The following is a 23,505-nucleotide window of genomic DNA, read 5'->3' on the forward strand; positions in this document are numbered from 1 at the left end:
GCCACTTTTACATTCCTAATAAACCCATTTTGGTCTTATTGACCTTTTATATAATGGTGGATTTGGTTTACGATTTTTTACATCTCTGTTCTTGAGATTAGCTGTAATTTTCCATTTTTGTAATGTCTTTGGTTACAAAGATTTATGCTAGCCTCAGAAAATGAATCAGGAGTGTCTTTTTTCTATTCTCTAGAAGCATTTTTGTAAGATTCACTGGTTAGCCAATGAACTCAGAATTAAATTTCTTTAGATTTCCTGTCTTTTCTTTATTTCTAACTAAGGAAAACTATAACCTTAGGACATATGTAAGAAAGATTTCATTCTGAAATTCACAATCTACTTCTGGAAACCATTTTCAAATCTTGTGAATTTGAAAGGTAGTGTTGCTGGAAATATATTTTCGTCCACATTACATAAACAATAATTATAAACAAATTTTACTTAAGTACTAATTAATAGTTTATCAAATGGTAAATATGAAATGTATTTTTGTGATCACTTTCGCATTTCTAAACATCAAGGAATATCTGAACAGTTATCTGACGAACCTTTTTACAAAAAAAGTTGACTCTGAGGCTATAGGCTATCTTTCTTATACTTTCACACACTTCTATTAACACCTTACAGCATTTATTAAATGTCTATTTCCCTCTATTAAACTGTGAGCTCTTTGAGGGCAGGTCCCATTTCTGCTTTGTTTGTATATCACTGACACCCCACTGGGGGAATGATGGATGGTAGACAATGCACAAAAATGGAAAAGGGCCATCTTCTGTTATAAGAGGCTGAAAGGCATGACTGAAGAGCTGTAGATAAAGAATCACTTGTCCATCAAGCAGCCATGGTTTTTTTTTTTTTTTAAACAAAGAATCACTTTTTCAGATGCTGAAGAACCATTCACATGGAGGGAAAATGCCAAAGTAGATGTTGGGTAGAAAATGGCCTTCCTGGTTGGAAGTCCCTGACCTCCACTTTTTGTAAAATTTGCTTATTTTTTTATTTTCTTATTGTTTCACATTCAAAAGGCCTGAGCGATGACCTCCACTAATGAGAAAGCAGTTCCCCACTGGTTAACACTGTCAGGAATAAGGCTGTTCTGCCATCACATCCACTGCCAAGTGTCTTGACTGTAACCTCATTCCAACAACTCCAACCTCTATTGCTAAATTAGTGGCCTCTCCTATGTGTTCTAAAATAACATTAATCACTCTGCCTTGCAACTTTTTATTTACTTGACTCTTTTGCCCAATAGATAGTAAACTCCTTGAAGCCAAGGACTAAGCCTCACTGTATCTGGCGAAGGTTTAAGCACATGCCATGTGCTTAATAAAGAGCTCAATTAATGATATACAAATATTTCGCAGCAGTGGTAATTCCTTTTTTCTCAATAGGTAAATTCCTAAGGAGAAATGGGGCACAAAAACAGAGGAAAATGAGCAGCAAAAAAAAACAGCAAAAAGGATGCAAAAAGTAAATTTCAAATTTTTCCATCAAGCTAACTCTGTTTACTCTGGTCCCTAAAAGTTTCCTTCCTTGCATTCAACCCAGCTAAAAAGACTTAATAAGATGAAGATGCACTGAGGGGAAAGGTGTACTGGCTGGACAGTATTCAGGCTATGCAGCATCTACAAGCATGCCAAGACATGAGCTACTACAAAACAATCAGCATAAGCAGTTTCACCCAGAAGTTTTAATAACACCTGTCAAAGTAGACAAGGTTAATCAGCAGCAGCTACCAGCTATAACTGCTAGAGACCAGAAGAGGGCAGCAAAGGCTCACCCAAATCTGAGCCTCCCATAATATATAACCAGTTATCTGGTTTTGGGGTGGGAGAGCGGTCAGGTTGCAAGGCACAAGTGAGAGATGACAGAAACTGAACCATGGCAGCTGGGATGACAGAGGGAAAGCTCTTATGGTGGTGAAAGGCTAAAGCAGATCCAGGGTGAAAAGCCATCAACCAGGAAGGTGTTCAAGAGGGAAGAATGAATAAATGTTAAGTGCCTAGGACAAGCTGAGTCAGAAACAGAAAAATAGAGACCCATACCAAATCAGAAGTGGAGGGCCAAGGGTACAAATAAAGCAAGCACTGCACACCACAACATAGTCAATCTTTAGAGCAGGGCAAATGGGCAGGAGCTGACCCTGAGGTGATAAGGCCTTCTCTGTGTGGCCTGCCTTAAAGTATGCCCTTTGAAGCTGAGCACCTTCTGTTCTGAAGAACAGAAAGCACCTTGGGAACAATTGCTGCTATGATTGTCATTGTAATAGTACTCCAGCAGATTAATCTCAGGGGAAATCATATTTTAATAGTATAGTTTTTACCAAATCCAGTGGACAGCCAGAGACACAGAAAAAAGTTAACCACACACAGATCTAGGTTATTCTTTTCAACAAAGCCTATTATTTCATTGTTAGGGATGAACTATCTCTTATTTTTAAAATCCTGTATTACATTTAGGTCATTTTCAGTGTTTTACCATTACAAAGATATTGTGAATATTCTTGTACATACATATAGTTTGGCATGTATTTGAAAATATTTCTAGCAGTGGAATTGCTGGTTCAAAGGCTATGTGTTTCTTTTTCAAAATTTTGAGGTATATTGTTAAATTGCCTCCTAAAAGGCACCAATTTTTACTCCAACTAACACTAAGTAAAAGTAGTTCAGAGTCGACTCTGGAGTGGGAAACAACAGTGCTTGAGGAGCTCCCTGATGAAAGATAGGCTGACCCTATGGACAACAGTGGGCCAAACGCTAGGGAGAGAGAAAACCTGAAGCCAAACTTGGGCCAGTATACTTTGAAAGCAGCCATATTTCATAACCAGCTTTAAGTTCTCTTTGTTGTAATGCCCTTCTGTCAAATCCCTGAACCTTTACTGTAGTCTCATTAAATGCCATAGCCTAAGAACTGGGCTCAAACTTAAGCCAAAGTGACACCAGAGAGAATAGCAACCGCTTAGGAAAGCTGGTGACCAACAGGCCCTGGGTCCAAAGACTGGCTGGAAGGGCAAGCAAACATCAGAAAAGATAGATACCTGGAAGTCCCAGAAACTCCTGGGGAGGAAAGCCAGCGACAAGTGCAGTTAAAAGGAACAAGGGCTGAAATCATTAAGAATTGAGCATTAAAGGAAAATACAATCCAAAAAGCTGGTGAAACAGGGACTTAGTTACATGGGTTATACTTACATTAAGTGCTTGAAGAAAATAAATGATGGGATAAGGTATTGATTAAGAAACAGAAGCACGGACAACGAGCTTTGGGGAGGAGCAGCTGAAAAGGGACTTGGGAATGAAAAAGAGTCTTAAGAAGTCTGAGATGCAAGAAACATTAGAATGTTCTCTTAAAGGACCAGACCACAGGAACGTCGTTACTTCCACTATGTTTCATGAGGAAGAGTTTCCTCTAGGGAATTCTGGTGGATCTCATTTACCTGATAGTCAATAACCTGCTCAAAATAACACACCCTGCTATAGAATTCTAACATCTGGCATTCATGAAATGTGACCAGCTCACTGAACTGCCTGTGTCCTCACAGTAGTTTCCACTGATGATACATTTTTAGGACCCTGCCTAACCTGAGTGGTTTTGTGATATATGGCACATCTCCACAAACCCTGCATCCTCTTGCCCGCCCATGCCACATTCTACAGGCCTTTCCAGACTTTATCTAAGGAAAAGAAGGAAATATATTACCTGAGCAGAATTCTAATTTGTATCACAAAAATCATACCTTTGGATAAAAACCCTTAAAGCAGTACAACTCTTTGTAAATATAGAAGTTAAGCTCCCACAGAAAGCTTATTTATCTTCCCTCTCCTTGCTTGTTCCTGTTACAACAGTGTCTCACAAATAAAAACAAAATAAACTTAGCAGACCATGACATTTTAAAGGCCAAAAAAATGTCAAATAACAATAATCTCAAAATATCTAACATTACATGATATTTCTAATCACCTCAGATATTTCACAATAAAGCAAGATGAGAATCTATTTAAAAAACAATTGGATCACATAATATCATATGCCAAATAAATTCCAGGTAGGTAAGAAAGGATAATATAAAATTAAGGAAACTTAGAAAATACAAGTAAATATCTGAATGGAAACAGATTTCCTAAACACAAAAGCAATGAAACATATTACAAAGGAATATACCAAGAGATTTGTTCCCAAATAATTTTAAATTTCTGCACAGGAAAAAAATTCATTAAAAATTAAAAGGCAAGCTGAGGAAGTCTTTGCAAATATGACAGATAATTAATGTTCTTACCCAAAGTGACAGGAAAATAAGAATATCCTCAAAGAAGAGAAAAATATGCACAAAAAGGCACCATTTAAAAAAATACAAATGACTAATGAACACATGAAAACCTATAAGTCCTTAGCAGTTATCCAAGAAATACACATTAAGACAATTGGACACCATTTCTCATCAATCTTATTCACAAAGTAAATGACATAAGGATATATTCAATGATGTCAGAAGTAGGACATTCTTATAAGGCATACAGGTGGAAATAAAACCTGATACATTATGAATGTGTGAAAAAATATATAAAAAGAGACAAAGACTGAAAAAATGTCCATATCCTTGGACTCACTAATATTGTAATAATATAGGCTCAAGAAATAATCTAAAATTTATTACACAGTTACAGTAATCAAAACACTGTGATGCTAGCATCAAATATAGACCAATGGAATTTGAATAGAGAGCTCAGAAACAAACCCTTGAACACACAGTCAAATGATTTTCAACAAGGGTGCCAAGATCCTTCAATGGGGAAAGGACAGTCTTTTCAACAGCTGGGAGTACTGAATATCCACATGCAGAAGTGTGCAGTTGGACCCTCCCTTTACATCATATACAAAAATTAACTAAAAATGGGTCAAAGACCTAAATGTAAGAACTAAGATTATAGAACTTTAATAAGGGAAAAGCTTCATTACATTGGATTTGGCAATGATTTCTTGCATATGACATCAAAAGCATAAGCAACAGAAGAAAAAATAGATAAGTTGGATTAACTAAACACTTCTGTGCATCAAAGGACACATTCAGCAGAGTGAAAAGACAATCTACAGAATGGGTGAAAATATATGCAAAGTGTATATCTAATAAGGGGTTAATATCCAGAATACATGATGAACTCCTACAACTTAACAGCAAAAAACCCAACCTGATTAAAAAATGAAAAGACATGTCTGCAAGTAAGGTATACAGATGGCCAATAAGCACATGAAAAGATGTTCAACATCATAATCATCAGGGAAGTGCAAATCAAAACCACAATGAGATGCCCACCATCTCACACCCATTAGGATGTCTACTATCAAAAAACAAACAACAACAAAAAGAACCCTAGAAAATAAATGTTGGCAAGGACCTAGAGAAACTGGAATCTTTGTGCACTGTTGGTGGTACTGTAAATGGTGTAGCTGCTATAGAAAACAGTATGGCAGTTCCTCAAAAAATTAAAAATAGAATTATATGATCCAGCAATTCCACTTCTGAGTATATACCCAAAAGAACTGAAAGCAGGGTCTTGAAGAGATATTTGTATACCCATGTTCATAGCAGCATTATTTGCAATATTCAAAAGGTAGAAACAACCCAAGTGTCCATCTACAGATGAATGGGTAAACCAAATGTGGTATATTAAACAATGCAATTTGTTTAATAGAACAATGGAATCCAGCCTTAAAAAGGAAGGAAACTCTGACATATACTACAATATGGATGACCCCTCTGAGTACATCATACTATGTGAAATAAACCAGTTACAAAAAGACAAATAGTGTTGACTCCACTTGTACTTCGTACCTTAGTCGTCAAATTCATAGAGAAAGAAAGTAGAATGGTAGCTGCCAGCAGCTGGGGGTGCAATGAGGAATGAGGAGTCCTTTAATGAGTATAGTTTTGCAAGATGAAAAGAGCTCTGGAGATTGCATAACAATGTGAATATATTATACACTACTGATGTGTAAGATGATAAACTTTGTTACATGTATTTTCAATTTTTAAAAATAATCTCATCACAGCAGCAAAAGTGATCTTTGAAAAACATAAATCACGTGGTGCCAACTCCTTTGCTTAAAATCCTCCAATTGCTTCCTGTAACAGGCAGAATAAAATCTTAATTTCTTTCCCTGGTTTACAAAGATCAACATGATCTGGACCATGCCTACTTCTCCAACTTCATCTCATACCACTCCTACCCTCATCCACCTTGCTTGTGCATATCAGCCTTCTTTCTGTCTCCCCAATATTTCCAGCCTCAGGGTATTTGCACTAGCTATATCCTCTCCCTGGAATGTTCTCCCCATGGCCCTGATTTTTACAGAACATGTTCCTTCTTACCATTCATATCTTAGGCTAAGTGTCACCTTCTTAAAGGCAATCCTCAACTCCCAATCTAGAGCAGCTAACTGCTTAATTACTTGCACAGCACTTATGAGTCTCTGATTATTGGTTTACATATTCAGTTTATTTCCTGTCCCTTCCACAAAAAATAAGCACCCAAAGAATAAGGACCTTCCCTACTGTATCCTGGTGACTCATTAAATACCTGGGGCACACAGTAAATATCTGATGAATGAATAAATGCATTAACAGTTTTTTTTTAACATGACCTAAAGCTCTACAATTAAAGACTGGTTAAATAAATTGCCGTGTAACCTTATGATGGAACATTATACAGCTTCTTTAACTGAAGTTTCATGTACATTTAATGTGCAAACTGTATTTTCCAAGATGATCATAACAAGTTCTCACACCCTACATTCTATTCTTATAACATTATGTTGATATTCCTCTGCAGTGGTCCAATTGATATTCCTTCTCCTAAATTTCTGCAGGCCTGTGACTATGTTAGAAGCAACGTTTTGTGACTACTGAAGCTAGGTCACAAAAGGCTGTACAGCATCTGCCTGGTCCTCTTGAGACACTCACTCTTAGAGTCAAGCTGCCATGCTGTGAGGAGGCCCAAGGCTACATATAGGTGCTTAGGCTGAGAGCCCCTGTTGAAGTCCCAGCTGATAGCCAACACCAACCATCAGACGTGAGTGAGGAAGCTAAGATGCCTCTAGTCTCAGCTGCCATTTGACAGCAACTGCAAGACAGACTGCAATCAAGAGGCAACTAACTGAACACAGGAAACCCAGGAACCATGAAAGATACAGAAAGCACTGTTGCTTTGCACCAGTGAGTTTCAGGGCAATTCATTACATAACATTAGAAAACTAGAAAAATTAAGTTTGATTTCAACCAGGCAGAGAATGCAGAGAAAACTGAGGAAAAATGCTATGTTAAGAATAGTTATAGGCCAGGCACAGTGGCTCACACCTATAATCCCAGCACTTTGAGAGGAGGAGGCAGGAGGATCGCTTGAGGCCAGGAGTTTGAGGTTGCAGTAAGCTATGATAATGCCACTGCACTCTAGTGGGGCAACAGAGTGAGACTCTGTCTCAACAAAGAAAGAAAGAAGGGAAAGGGAAAGGTGAAAAGGGGAAAAGGAAAAAGGAAAGGACAGATATCTATTTAAGGAGGTTAGATTACTTATAATGTAGTCTACTTCTATGTGTTTTCCCAATTCCCATAATGGACATAGGTAAGTATATAACTGGGGCACAGGGAGATTTTCATTTTTTTAAGTACAAGGGGCAGAACAATAAAAGAGGTTTTTAACTGACTTTTCATATACTTATGCAGTGAAATCCATATTCAAAGACCACATATAAAGGCCGGGCGCGGTGGCTCACGCCTGTAATCCTAGCACTCTGGGAGGCCGAGGCGGGTGGATCGCTCAAGGTCAGGAGTTCGAGACCAGCCTGAGCAAGAGCGAGACCCCGTCTCTACTAAAAATAGAAAGAAATTATATGGACAACTAAAAATCTATATAGAAAAATTAGCCGGGCATAGTGGCTCATGCCTGTAGTCCCAGCTACTCGGGAGGCTGCGGCAGTAGGATCGCTTAAGCCCAGGAGTCTGAGGTTGCTGTGAGCTAAGCTGACGCCACGGCACTCACTCTAGCCTGGGCAACAAAGTGAGACTCTGTCTCAAAACAAACAAACAAACAAACAAACAAAACAAAGACCACATATAAAAATTAGGTTACTTCAAAGAAGATTTAGAAATAGCAAATAAGCATATAAAAATATGCTCAGCATCATTAGTCAATAGATTAAAACTATTAATATAATGAGACACCCCTTCACATTCACTAGTATGGCTACAATCTAAAACACATAATTACAATAACCAAAAAATGTAAACAATCCAAATGTCCATCAACTGGTAAATGGAGAAACAAAATGTGTTTTATCCATACAATGGAACATTATTCACTCATAAAAAGGAATGAAGTACTGATTCATGACACGACATGAACCTTGAAATGATCATGCTAATAAGTGAGAGAAGCCAGACACAAAACACTACATATTGTATGATTCCCTTTATATGAAATGTGCAGAATAGGCAAATCCAAAGACAGAAAGGTCAGTGGTTGCCAGGAGCTGGGGGCAAGAGATAGTGGGAAGTGACTGCTATTAGGTAGGGGTTTTTAGGGGGATGATAAAAATGTTCTAAAATTAGCTGGTGGAGACAGTTTTATAATTCTTTGAATATACTAAAAATCACTGATACATACATCGAAGAGGTGAATTTTATGATATATGAATTATATCTCCATAAAGCTGTTACTAAAAAATTTAAAGCATGTTTTCTGATGTTACAGAAACTAAGTCAGCTTGCTAATTATGCTATTCAAATTCTCTTTATCCTCATTTTTCCTCTACTGTGATGAACACACCCTCAGGTCCAAGTCATGCCCTTGTGTAATCAATCCCCTCCCACTAAATGCAGGTGAAACCTGTACCTTGCTTCTAACCAAAAGAATTATGGCAAAGGTGATGGGATATCATTCTTGTGATTATGTTTCATCATATAAGACTCTACTCAGATGACTGGAGAGATTCTCTTACTGCTTTAGAAGAAGCAAACAGCTATGTTGTGAACTGCCTATGGAGAAGATCACATGACAGGTAACTGTGGGCAGCCCCTAGGACCTGTGGTTGGCTGGAGGCCAGTAAGAAGGTGGGGTCCTCAGTCACACAGCCAAGAGGAAATGAATTCTGCCAACAACCTGAATGAGATTGGAGAAAGTGGATTCTTCCTTAGTTGAGACTCCAGATGAGAACATGGCCCAGCCAACACCTTGATTGTAGCCTTGTGAGACCCTGAGCAGAGGACTCAGTTCAGCCATGCCTGGACTCCTGACCCATGGAAACTGTGAGATAATAAATGTGTGTTGTAAGCAGCTACATTTGTGGTAATTTGTTATATAGCAATAGAAAACCAATACACCTCCTGTCAACACACTAATCTCTTAAATGGTATTCCTACTTCCACAGCACCTGTATACCTCTAGAGTTATGACTTTGTCAATTTCTTGCAGTACTTCTTGTGATTTTTGGTTTAAATACTTGGGGTATGACGGTTGGTGACTGTTCTATTCACTGTACCTTATGCCTTTTGACTCTTTTGTCCAGATGGATAACTTCTGCTTTGAATTCTGCTTAAAAAAGTCACTCCTGGCAGGGAACAGTCCCTCACATCTATAATCTCAGCACTTTGGGAGGCCAAGGCAAGAGGATCGCTTGAGGTCAGAAGTTCAACACCAGCCTGGACAACATAGTGAGACCCCCTCTCTACAAGAAATTTAAAAATTAACAGGGCATGGTGATGCATGCCTGTACTCCTAGCTACTAGGGAGGCTGAGGCAAGAAGATGGCATGAGCCCAGGAGTTTGAGCCTACAGTGAGCTATGATCAAGCCACTGTACTCTAGCCTAAGCGACAGAGACCTTGTCTCAAAAAAAAAAAAATGTCACTCCTGCTTTCTTCTTTTTTGTGTATGCTACATATATTATCTTTGTCTATCTTTTCATTTTTCTGTGTCATTTTATTTTAGTTATGCCCTCATGTAAAGCATATCGCTAAAATTTTGCTTTTAAACTTAGTCTACTATTTAATAGGCAAATTTGACACATTCACATTATAATAACTGGTTAACTTTGCCACATTAGTTTACTTTGTTTACTTTTATTCATTTTCTAAAGATTTCTAAAACCTTTATTGCATTTTTCATTAACAGATCAAGTTTTCTGTTCTGCATTTTCCTCTTGATTTAAAATTACATATCTTAGTTGTATTCTACTAGTAGCAAACTTTAATTTTTTAATATTTGAACTATTTTTCTAAAAATATCAAGAAAACAATTCTATGGATTAGCCCTACTCCTATCACTTTTTAAATAGATAAACACTGCTGAATTTTTAAAAATCTAGTTCCTGTCTTAAGCTAGAGTACCTTTCTTCTTATCAAGATACAATGAGGGAACTTTGATACACACACATGTTCCTAAGAAACTACCTGTAAAACAATAACCCTAACCCTAACTTTTTGTTGTTCTTCTACCAATACTCTTTTGGACTATTAGAGGCCTCAGAGTCTACTACCAAAAGTTTATTGGCCAGGTGTAGTGGTTCATGCCTTGTAATCGTGTATTTTGGCAGGCTGAGGCAGGAGGATAACTCGAGCCCAGGAGTTCAAGACCAGCCTGGGCAACACAGTAAGACCTTGTCTCTACAAAAAAAAAAAAAATTATCCAGGCATGTAGTCCCAGCTGCTCTAGAGGCTGAGGAAGGAGGATTGCTTGAGCCCAGGAGTTGGAGGCTGCAGTGAGCTATGGTGACACCACTGCACTCTAGCCTGGGCAGCAGAGTGAGGGGAGTTTATTATTCCCTCAATTTGGAATTATAGAGTGGTAGGCCTGGAATTAACTTTAGACACCATCTAATCCAAAAATAACAAATAGGTTTTCTAACATACCAACCCAATCTATTGGTCATGACTACCATGAAAGCCATGTTAAGAAGGGTTCTGAGGTTATGTCAATTGGCAGGAAAGAATGTAGGGATCAATTAGTGATATCTGCCAGGGGGATTAAGAGGGAGAAATAGAGGCCCATATGCCATGAATCTATTATCCCTATTCTGACCCAACAGTCCCTACTACTCCTGACTCTAAATGCAAAAGAGAATTATTAGGACCAAAAAAGACCTCTGGCTTCTGCCAAAAGGCCCCAAACATTACATTAGACATCACATTTGACTACACATTATTTCCTATCATGTTAAACATGTAACAGTTTTTAAAAATAAGAGTGACATAACCTGAAAGATAGAAACTCAAGCATAGTAAAAGAACGCATTCAAAATATGTAAGAAAAATGAAAAATCAAAAATAACTAGTTAGCTAAGATGGGATGTGTGAATCTAAAAATTCTGTTAACTGAGTTGTCAGTTTTTCAATGAACTCTTTAATTTTTGTTTTGAATATAAAATTTAAGCATTAATAACAACTATATTTATTAAGCACTATCCATGGGCCAGGCCCCATCATCACACTTGTACACCACAAGAGCAGACTATGGAGTCAGGCTGCCTGAGTTCAAATCTCAGCAGTACCACTTGCCATAATGTAACCCTGTAAATTATTCAATTACTCTATCAGTTTCTTCTTCATCTGTAATGTGGATAATAAAAGAACTCACTTCATAAGTGGGTAGATGAAGGATTTAGTGTAGAACACTTAGACAAGTACCTGGAACACAGTAAAGACTTCAATAATGTTAGCTGTATTATTATTATTAATCATTTACAAACATGATAGAGTATGACTATTATTCCTATTTTACAGATGAGAAAATGAGGCTTGGAGAACTTGCCTAAAGTCATTTACTGCAGTAAGTGGTAGAGCTGAGATTAGAACTCTAATCCAAAGCACATACTCTTTCCATGCTGCTTCCTGAGGACCTTCAGAGAAAAATGAGGTATTTGAGGCATATTTCCTTATTGAGAGATTCAGCATGGTCTCACATCTATAAGACTTAAGTTACCCACTTTAGAGAATTTAAAGTCAAATGTGTTTGTATATTTATGTTTCTGAGTACATGTGTTTTTTACATATACATATCCTGTTCACAAAGTACTGTTTGCAAAGGTGAGAAATATTTCATAGAGATACAGTAACTAAAAAATTCATGTCAATATTGAAATTCCAATTGTTATTTCTGGGGAGAGGAATTGAAGGGAGTGCTTCATTTCTTTTTACAATCAATATGTAATTCTCAAAAAAAAAACTAAAAAAATTAAAAATATCAAAATAAAAGGAGGTACATGGTCAAGGAAGAAAAACCAATGCTTGTTGAACATCTCAAATCTGAAAATCCAAAATCCCAAATACTCTGATATCTGAAACTTTTTGAGTGCTGACATGATGCTCAAAGGAAATGCTCATTGGAGCATTTTGGATTTTCAGATTTGGGATGCTCAACTAGTAGTATATAATGCAAATATTCTAAAATCTGAAAAAAATCCAAAATTCGCAACACTTCTGCTCCCAAGCATTTCAGACAAGGGATACTCAACCTATAGTACATTTCTCACCTTACCCGAAGGCAGTCTGCACAGGCTTGCTTATACACAAACTGCCTTGGTACCTTCTTCTGTGACAAGTGGACCAAGCCTGGTACAGGAAGTTTTGTGAAGAAAAGACTCCTGCTCTGAATCACCATCCATACACAAGCAGTTAAGAAAGAATTTTCCCATTTTCATCTCTCAAATTACCAGCCTGCCTGGCAATGTATCAGGACACGCTAGAAAAGTATACCACTGAGGCTACAAATTAATTCACCTTAACTGAGGGAATTATCAAATTGTTCAGTATTTTATCTCATCCTATTCCCCCATGTCAAGCTTGTGCTCAATGTGAAAATGTGATTTTTTTTTTTTTTTTTTTTTTGAGCCCTAGTCTTCCTCTGTCTCCTGAGGTAGAGTGCAGTAGCATCATCATAGCTCACTGCAACCTCAAACTCCTGGGCTCAAGTGATCTTCCTGACCAAGTAGCTGGGACTACAGGCACACTCCACTATACCTGGCTAATTTTTCTATTTTTTGTAGAGACAGGGTTTACCTCTTTCTCAGACTGGCCTCAAACTTCTGGCCTCAAGCAATCCTCCCGCCTCATCCTCCCAAAGTGCTAGGAGTCCATGCCTGGTCAAAATGTAACTCTTCATTCCCAAATTGACACTAGTGAGTTAGGCTGATTTCAATATCTAGGTGAAACAAAGATGCTATCACAATCCCATTTTTGTGTGTGTGTGTGTGTTATACTTTGTACTTTTAAAGTACTTTTACATGACCATCACATTTGAATAGTGCAATATAGCCACACCACATGAAGTTTCTTATAAAACAGCACAGAATTCTGAGCATGAAACAGGGCAGAGGTAACATGGCAGAGGAGCCTGGAGTTACAATGAGTCATGAGTCAGAATGGAGGCCAACAGGACCTAGGCAAGAGAAAACTGCAGGCACACTGCCTGCCAACTGCCAACTGTGACTCTCCAGGGCCTTCTCCACTTGCAGACATGTTTCTCTGAGCATGTCATAGTTGACTGGGTGAAGTCAAAATAGGAAGGCTTTCTTCAGACAGTATAGACTCAAGCGAGGCAGCTGGGTTTGAATTCCAGTTTTACTACTTATTAACTGTGTGATCTTGGGCAAATTATTTAATCTGTCTCAGATTCCTCACCTACAAAATGGGAATATAACAGTCCTCACTTCAAAGAGTGTTGTGACTACCGTAGTTTAGAACATAACCTTTGCCCAGTACTCCTATACCCCTTTCCTGCCTTATTATTCTTCTCAATACAAGTGACCAATTAAAAGTATTTTTAAATTATTGTCTTGCCTCTCCCCACTCAAAGGAAGAAAAGCTCCATAAGAGCAAAGATTTGTCTGTTTTGTTAAATGTGTTATCCCCAATATCTAGAACAAGTGCTTTGTATATAGTAGGTGCTCAAATGATTAATATGCTTTCTACCTGGAAATTGTGAAATATGGCTCTGTGAATGAATATAAAAATAATGCTGGAGGGCTTGTGTGAATTGCTATACCCAACATAAATTAATAATATGAGAGCTTGCAACTCACTAAATTTAATAATTAGCCTCACAGCTGGAATCAGCCCTTTCTAGCACTATAGGCCATAAGCCAATGTACATAAGCACAGAAACTTAAGTTGCAGAACAGGTCAAGCCAAAAATTTGGGATTTGCCACCACTTCTGAGGCTGTAGAGGGGAGGTCCAAGAAATGGACTAGCCCTTTCTCTTTGCCTCACCCCTGGTTCCATCCCTAGTCACATATGAATTAGTTAAAAGTGAGGAAACTTTTAAAGAAAAATCATCTTTTGTTCCCCAATCTGAGAAATGGACTGTGCCTGAAAGGGAAGTAAGAATAATAAGGAAAACATCAACATGTGCTTTCAACAACGTCCTCAGAATAGCCAAGCAAATATTTTATATGATTTGCACTGGGGATAAAAGATTCAGTCTATCCCTGGCACTGTAGGGTGACTTTTGAATGAGTCATTTCTCCCACTATGGTCACAGCTTCCAAGTTTATTTTTCAAAAAGAGGGGTGGCTATTATGTGCTCTACAATCCCTTTAATTCTCTGAGTGAGACTGTGAGGAGGAAGGGGGAGTGGGGGGCAGAGAGAGAGAGAGAGAGAGAGAGAGAGAGACAGGGAAAATGGGGGTAGGGATTGTGTAGATGTCAGCAGGTTCATTTTTGTTTTTGCAAAACCAGTACCCATTTGTTGTAGAAAGAAAGAAGTCAAGTGCTGTTGCAAACTAAAGGTCTGATTTGTACACATGCTATCCACCACTCTCCTCCCCACAATGATGCCTGATAATCCTGTTTAAAGCTATAATCTGTACTATCCAATTCTTGGTGGTCCTCATCTCACTTATCATGCTCTCCCTTTTTTTATCCATTGCACTTATTTGTGACATACTATATAATTGATTTATTATGGTTTTTTTTTTTTTGAGACAGAGTCTCACTCTGTTGCCTGGGGTGCCGTGGCGTCAGCCTAGCTCACAGCAACCTCAAACTCCTGGGCTTAAGCGATCCTACTGCCTCAGCTTCTTGAGTAGCTGGGACTACAGGCATGTGCCACCATGCCCAGCTAATTTTTTCTGTATATATTTTTAGTTGGCCAGATAATTTCTTTCTATTTTTAGTAGAGACGGGGGTCTCACTCTTGCTCAGGCTGGTCTCGAACTCCTGACCTCGAGCCATCCTCCTGCCTCAGCCTCCCAGAGTGCTAGGATTACAGGTGTGAGCCACCGCGCCCGGCCTTATTACGTTTTTTATTTTTTATTGTCTGCCTCCCACAGTTTGCCTGTGAAGTCATTAAAAAACAGGGATCTTTATCTGTTTTGCATGCTGATCTATTCTCTAAATGCCTAAACACATGGCATCAATCAATAAATATTATTTGCTGACTAAATGAGGTGAATAAATTACAAATACATGGTCCACTCCGTTCTCTCCATTTCCCTCTAGGAAATAATCATACTATACACAGGGTAGGCAGGCAAGAAAGGGGAGTAATTTCAGAAAGTTCTTTGATCTGCTGATCAAGAAACAACATCACTTAAACTTCTTTCCCCTTCCTCTCCCCATGTATTTCTGGAAAAAGCTCATTTCCAGAAGCACAAAATCATTCATACAAAGAATGCAAAATTAGGAAGAAAGCCATTTTAAGGGAGACAGGAAGTACCTGGCAGAAGTGGATAGAAATCTCATCTCCAGACTCCAGACTCTAAGGCCTGGAGACAGCACAGAGTATCGTTTGGCTGCTTCTACACCATAAATGAACAATGAACAAATGCATATTATACTTAGCAGAGGAAAGAAAATTTAACCCCAAAACACCTCAAGTATGAAGCACAGTCATTTATATACGACCTAAAGTGATTTTGCCTTTTTCTCTTTATCATTACTCTTATTTTCAAATGTTCATTTTTAAAGCCTGTGGTATACTAACTTTCATGTAGCCAACTATATATTCTAGAAGTGTCTTTCAGTGGCTTGCCCTCTGAAAGCCGTTAAAAGTAAAACCCATGCCTCTCAATTACTGTAATAATATAAAAGAGACTCTGGAATGCTATGAGCATACCATTCTCTGTAAACAAAGTGAAATCAGTCTGAGCAAAGCTCACAAAGACAGAGAGACCAACAAACAGAACAAAGAAAGCCATTTGGAAAATCCCAATGATCAACCAGCTTCTTGATTGAGCTCCAACAGGATGAGGGAGGACGATCTTAATCAAAACAACAGAGAAAAAAGATTGCCTGGATTGGTCTGCACTGGAAACTACCAAGGGAGTGATACATTCCTGCATATGAGACACAGGAAATGGGAAGAAAGCCACTGGAAACTGATGGTAGAAAAGACTAAATTTAAGCCCATCAGCAGCCAGATGTTCCAAACACCCAGCCCACAGTTATCTACTGCATGGGCTGGGCCATCAAGGGTACTGATGCATATTGGAGAGCCCCCAAAGGCCAGTTTTCTTTAGAGATTAAAAAGAACAGAAGCAAAAAAAAAAAAAAAAGAAACACCACAAAAAAAACACCACACAATTAAACAACCACCAACAGTTTAAACCTAATTAAAAGAAAAAAAAAATCAGGACAAAAGCAGCCTTCTTTTGTATAATCAAACAGATTAAATTCTCAATCCCAACATTTAAATTGGGCTTTGTAAACAAAGCCAAAAAATGTTTAAAGTTAAGTATAAGAAGAAAACATAATTTAATACAATTAATCAACTCCAAAACTGAACCAGATTGTCCAAGATATTTCCTACCGGAGATAAACATGAGTTGCTGAGAAAGCTATCAGTTTTTGGAACACATGTTCATATATTAAAATAATCCATCAGGCTGTGCAGGAGAAGAGGACGCACAGGGACAGAGAGCAGGGTAGGAAAATGGAGGGCTGATCAAGAGTGCAGCCCACCTGAGGCTGAGGAATTATACTCAGGTTTTCTGGAGAAGTCTAATAATCTGACATACAAACCAGCAAGGTCCTCTGCATTGTGGCCCCTCAAGTCACACTCCCTAGCCCTAGATCCAGAGTTATGCAAGTGAATCTAACAATATAAGGGCAGCATGCATTTTCACCATGGTAGACATCAACACGGACCTCACCTTGTCACTGTCATCATGACAAATGTGGTCGTGATGAATGGACTGGCACTGAAAAGAAGCACCAACGCTACCTACAAGAAAAAGGGAGGAAAAGTTAAGATGTAGCCATTCCTTACATTTAAGCTGCTTTACTAATTAAAAGTGCTTTTACATCCATTATCCCATCTAATCCTCAACAATACTTGTAAGTAAGGAAGGGTAAGGATTATTATTCATGTATTTTAATAGAACAAAACACAGAAAGGCTGACTCACATGAAGTGGCAGTCAGTGAAGTGGAAGGTCTGAAACTAGAACCCCATTATTCAAACCCCTAATTCACCACTTTCTACTAGACTGAGTGGTCTGCTTTTAAAGTAAGACCACCCACATAAACACACAGCCTTCAATAAGGCAAACTCCTATTTATGAAGAAAAAAATTATATTCCTTTTCAGACTACACATACTTAGAGAAAAAAAATTGATCCTATAAATTCTTAGCATATAAGAAACACAATCTAACCTATAATCATAAGATTTTAAATGTTTTTATTACTTTAAAAACATTTAAATGGTAAATACATCGTTAATATACCAAACCATCTGTTAAACTGAAGGACTACATCCTAATAACAACCATTCTATAATAGTGACATTTCTAAACAAGAAAACTATTATTCAATAAATGATTAGAACAACTGATTACCCATTTTTAAAAAGTTTTAGTACCTGCCTCACATCATATACAAAATGATGGCTCAAAGATCTATGTTATGTAAAAATTGAAACCAAGGCTGAGCGTCGTGGCTCATGCCTATAATCCTAGCACTTTGGGAGGCCTGGAGTTCAAGACTAGCCTGGGCAATACAGTAAGACCCCGTGTCTCTACAAAAAAAATTATTTTAAATAAAAATAAAATTAAAAAATGAAGCCAGTTTTAGAAAAAAATGTAGGGGTTTTTTAAATAATCTTGGAGTAATAAAAACCTTCTGAAAAGAAGATAGTAAACATAATGTCATAAATAAAAGCACACATGACCGTGGACCAAAGATTAACAAAACCCCTGCTTATATATGCGCATTGACTTTGGTTAACCTCTGTTAACTTGATTAAGAGACCATGCCAACCATGTTATTTGGCAACACTACTTATGAGAGAAATTACCCAACTGATAAATTGTATATGGACTGGAAGCACAACAAATACCTAGTAGGAAGCCATATTTTTGAGCCACATTAGTATTAACAGTACCTGTGACTTTGTCACTAATAAAAATCACATATATTGTCATATAACACAGTCACTACAGATATACCGAAGTATCATTTACACTTATCACTACTTTGAATTTATAATAGCTATTAGGTCCACAGCTAGAATGTGTTATTTAATGTATTAATAAAGAAGCAAATGTAGTATTATATCACAGTTTTTGATATTTTTATAACTATATTACAACATAATTCACCTGCTTTGTAATTTCATGTATTTTACTTTGGGCAATTAAGAATATTCTCCTAGAAAGGGGCCTATGGGTTTCACCTGATTGCCCAAAGAGTTCAGGACATGCACACAAAAAAAGGTTAAAACCCCTATTTTAGATAACAGGAGATGCTGGGACCAGAGGAACAAACTAGATCAAAAGTACTATAAGAAAATAGTCATGCAACATCTTTAAGAAAAGGCATGAAATCCCAGGAAGAGAGCAGAAGTGGGGATTAAAAAATCAGGGTATGGAGCCAAAAATTTGGAACTAAGTAACACAAAAAGGTCAAAGATGAAAGTGATGGGGAGGCAGAGATGTTTCAGAGTAATGGCCAAGAAGATCAGATAGGGTTTTTGGTCCATAAAGGCAAGGCAGCAATGTAAAGCAGAGACATTATTTGTCATATTCACAAAGACTACTATATTGCAAAACCCAGTGGTCAATGCTGAATTCTCATCTTTCTTGATCTACTGGCAGCGTTTGGTCAAGTTGATCTTGCTCTCCTTCTTGAAACCCTTTTCTAAACTGGCCTCAGGGAAACTTTTCAGTCCCATTGTGTCATGCACAAAATTATTTAAAATGTTGTATAAAGTTGCCTTCAGGCTAAGTGTGTAAGATATATACAAAATACAAATGAATTTCATGTTTAGACTTGGGTCTCATCCCCAAGATATCTCATTATACATATGCAAATATTTCAAAATCCCCAAAAAATCCAAAATCCAAAACACTCTGGTCCCAAGCATTTTGGATGAGGGATATTCAATCTGTAATAGTTCTTTGTATGCAGCAATAAGGCCTCTCTTAATGTTGGCCCATCCAGAACTCACATTCCCCTTTGCTGACATGCAGCATGCTTTTCAAAATGTTCTAGCAAGAATAGCTGAAAAGTAATTGAGATTTTTCTGCACATTGCTTTGTTTAAAAAAAAAAAAAAGTTGTATTGAGTTTGTGGAACATGCAATCTTCTTACATATTATAAGATATGTAAATAAATTTCTGCAGAAAAACATTGTCGAAACATGTATATTCCTTGAAATTTAGGTACAGAAAAACAAGAGGCATTAAACCGTGAAACCAAATTACAGAGACTTCATAAAGTGTGCACATATCTTTAAAGGCACTGAGCTCTTTAAGTTGTCATAAAAGCACGGCATTTTGAGCACTGTCAAAATTATTCCTCAATGTGCACATATGAGATGGGGGTCTGCATTCTCTGCATTCTAATAAAGTGTCAATCTAGAAATATGAAGTAGGCTCCTCTTAAGCATTGCCCAGACTCAATAGCTAGCTCCCTGTCACTTCAGGAACAAAGATTCAAGGGTTTATAAGAGTGAAGGTTTTGAACTACAAAACTGGACAACTGGGGAAGGCAACAGCACTAACCTAACACCACAAGCTTTGTGAGATCTATTCTAAAAGACCAAAAGAAGGGGCTCTCAATGGTCAAAGTTTTAACAATTTAAGCATAAAACAAAAACAAAACCATAAAACAGTAAAAAAGATGAGGAAAAACCAGGTGGAAGGGGAGAAGGAGGAATGAATAGGAAAGGACTGAGGATTTGTAGGGCAGTGAAACTACTCTTTATGACACTATAATGGCGGATAAATGTCATTATACATTTGTCCAGACCCATAGGATGTGCAACACCAAGAGTGAATCCTAATTTACACTATGGACTGTGAGAGATAATGATGTGGCAATATAGTTTCATCAATTATAACAAATGTACCACACCACTGGGGGACACTAACAACGTGGGAGGCTATACCTGTGTGGGGCATGGAGTATATGGGAAATCTTTATACCTTCCTCTCAATTTTGCTGTGAACCTAAAACTGCTCTAAAATAGAGTCTATTAAAAAAATAGCTCACTGAAACACATATCAATGAAAATCCCTGAGTCCCTCACAGTACTAAAAAAAAAAAAAAGTAAAACCTCAACTATCACTTCTTGAAGTGTTTGTTAAAACAGCTTATTACTTTGAAAACCAAAAAAATCATTCATTTTTCCTACCTTTAAGGGTAACCAAATAGCCCTGGTTCTACCTAATGCTACTTTACAGAAGAATGCCAGCTAACGCATTTAGAAAAAATTCAGAATTAGAAAACATCATTTTGCAAACCCTATAAAATTATTGATTCAGGCAAGAATTATTAACTGGGTAAAAATCATTAGGTAAATGACTAATGGGAATTAGAAAAGTGCCAAAGCAACACTACATAGATTACTTTCAGTTGCAGGGAGAACCTAACTACACAATAAAGATTATCAACTCCCATTACTTTAATGACTAATCTTAGCATCATTAACAGTGGGCCAACCAGATATGTCTCCTGATGTGATTCAGTATGAAGTACAGAACATAGCCTGTTGGCATTCAAGTCAAAAATACTTTACTTGGATCCATCATGCCATTGGATGTGATTTCCAGTTTACATGAACAAACAGCATCACAAGGAAGCAATCAGTTCATCCAAAAGTTATGGAGCAGAACAAATGGCTCAAGTTCTCAATAAGTGTTATTACTATTTAAAAAAGAAAAAGATGGAGGCTGTGCTAGATTAAAAGAGACTTTAAGGAAAATAATCAGATGCAATGTGCAGTACCAGATTGCATATTAGTTTGAATAAACCAGTGGAAAAGGATATTTGGGATAACTGAAGAAATCTGAATATCGTAAAGTTAAATGAGAAGAAAATTTACTGAAATGAAATATTAACTTTAAAAAGCAGGGTATAAAAGAAAATGATAATTTCATGTTGGTTAAAAAAATATATGTGTACATAGATATGCATAGGAAACATTCAGAATAATATACACTAAGATACTAACAACGGTAATTCTTATTTTTGCTTGTCTGTGTTTTCTGATTTTCCACGATGCCCACGAAAAAAGGGCCTATCTTCCAGGCTGACATTCCTAGGAATACTGGACCAGATGGACAACCAGCCCCAAGAAAAAAAACAGAGGACTCCAACGGCACCCCCATGACCAAAGGGCAGGATCCTTGAAATGAACTATCCATTACTTTCTCTCTTGATACCCTCCCCACAAAATGTTATTCGTGTAACTGGTGCTCTGCTAGAATGCAACTAACTGTTAGCATAAGGCAGAGATATTCTGACTTCATTATTTTTGTTATTAGGCTCCGGTCCAAATCCTTAATGGCTTCTGATAAAAGTATCTTAGAGAAGGTGGTTGAGACAAACCTATAAACTTGCCTGACTTGTCCATGAAGCCCCTCAGGGCCAATGTCTCTCAGTCCTCTCCACCTGACCCTGTGCATGTTGCACAGAGGTTAGGGAGTAAAGACAGAATCACTGATCTGGAATGGCTCTTAGGACAGAATAGCATGGGTTAAGAACTGAGTTTCATGCTTCAGTGATCTAACCAGCGCTTCCTGTACCCCAAATTAAGTACACAAGCTGATGATCAAGGCTTGGACCAAGTACTGTCAGTATATCCCAAGAGGTCAAAGTAGTTAACTTGGGGTCACAAGTGGGCCAAGACAGAAGTAATGACTCAGATGGGGTGTCCCTGACCAATCCAAAAACAAACTAGCAAAGTGGAATTCAACCATACATTGTTGGCACGTGGATTTATATAGTAAGTTCCCCCAGGTAGACTTTGATATTTAGATAAAAGATACAAATCTTACACTGCTTTTAGATCCTTTAGGACACTGGTACAGGCCCTTGCACATAGTGGGTATTCTACATGTTTGTTTGATCTGCCTGAAATCTGGTCCTGTCTTCTAAGATATTAACAACCCTTTCCCAAATCAGTTTTTTGAAACCTTAATTAGCCTACCAGTCACCATAATCCAAATAATTTTTATATATAAGCTAAAAAGCATTTAAACTCAATTAATAATATATATAAATAAAAATTAATCATCTATATGTCTGTTTATGCTATAGTAACAGTGACAGGTAGATCTTTTTCTTTCTTTTTTTTTAATTCAGCCCCAGGAATCTTGCCTGTACTTTTTAAGTAACTGTTACTGCAATTACTTGTCCAAAAGAGAGACTCAGCATTTAAGTCTAATTTTTTGGTTCTGCTCCCATTTACTGCTCTTTCAGGGCTCTTTTCCTTTCATACTAGCAGAATTAATTTTTTTAAGTGTCTGATTTTATAGCAGGGAAACATGTTGAGCCTTATCCAAGGCTAAATTCTGGAATATGATCTCTCTCTGGGTTTTTACTGCATTACTTGCAGACTAGCTGCCTCACAATTGCTACTGGGATACCAGGGTTTATGGCATGGCTGCAAAGAAATGTGCTAAGAGGATTCCAAGTCATAAGAACCAACTAGCAAATTCCAGATTTCTGCTCCAGAGATTCAAGTATCATCCAATTGGAAAAACCCAACTTTACTTATTCATCTATTCTCAATGTTTTAAGCTTTCTCCAAATGAAATTACAACAAAACAGACTGCACTGTTTTTAGAAATCTTACTTAAAATTTACAGGACAACTACTGGCTCTATTAGATAATACACTTTAGCACATTATTAATGTTAGAGAGAGATTGATAAGTAACATGTGAGGTAAAAGCCAATCTTGCTCTGTAAGTGAGGATCACCTTGCTTATTTGCTATTATACAATAAGATCTTACTGATGCTTCTGGCTTTGTAGAGTAGAAAATTCAATTTCATAATCATGGGTTGGTTTGTTTTAAACAAAGTTATTGAGATACAATTCACATATTATACAATTAACCTATTTAAAGTGTACAACTCAAATTTTTTTAGTATATTCACAAAGCTGTGTAACTATCATCAGAATTTTAGAACATTTTCATCACCCCAAAAAGAAATCTCAAGCCAATTACCTTGTTTCCCCCCTTCCCTGAGCACCTGACAGCTACTACTCCAATTTCTGTATATTTGCCTATTCTGG

General features: G+C 37.4%; 1 protein-coding gene across 1 annotated transcript in view; it reads right to left on the minus strand.

The window, feature by feature from the left end:
- The window catches only part of RNF38 (ring finger protein 38), a 129,420-nt gene that overhangs the window by 67,636 nt on the left and 38,279 nt on the right, over positions 1 to 23,505 (minus strand). The window contains exon 2 of the mRNA XM_069474433.1: positions 17,134 to 17,204. The gene's annotated coding sequence lies outside the window, so the exon portion shown is untranslated. The remainder of the gene's footprint in view (positions 1 to 17,133; positions 17,205 to 23,505) is intronic.

The sequence above is a fragment of the Eulemur rufifrons genome, chromosome 7, assembly GCF_041146395.1.
Source record: "Eulemur rufifrons isolate Redbay chromosome 7, OSU_ERuf_1, whole genome shotgun sequence".
Lineage (NCBI taxonomy): Eukaryota > Metazoa > Chordata > Mammalia > Primates > Lemuridae > Eulemur > Eulemur rufifrons.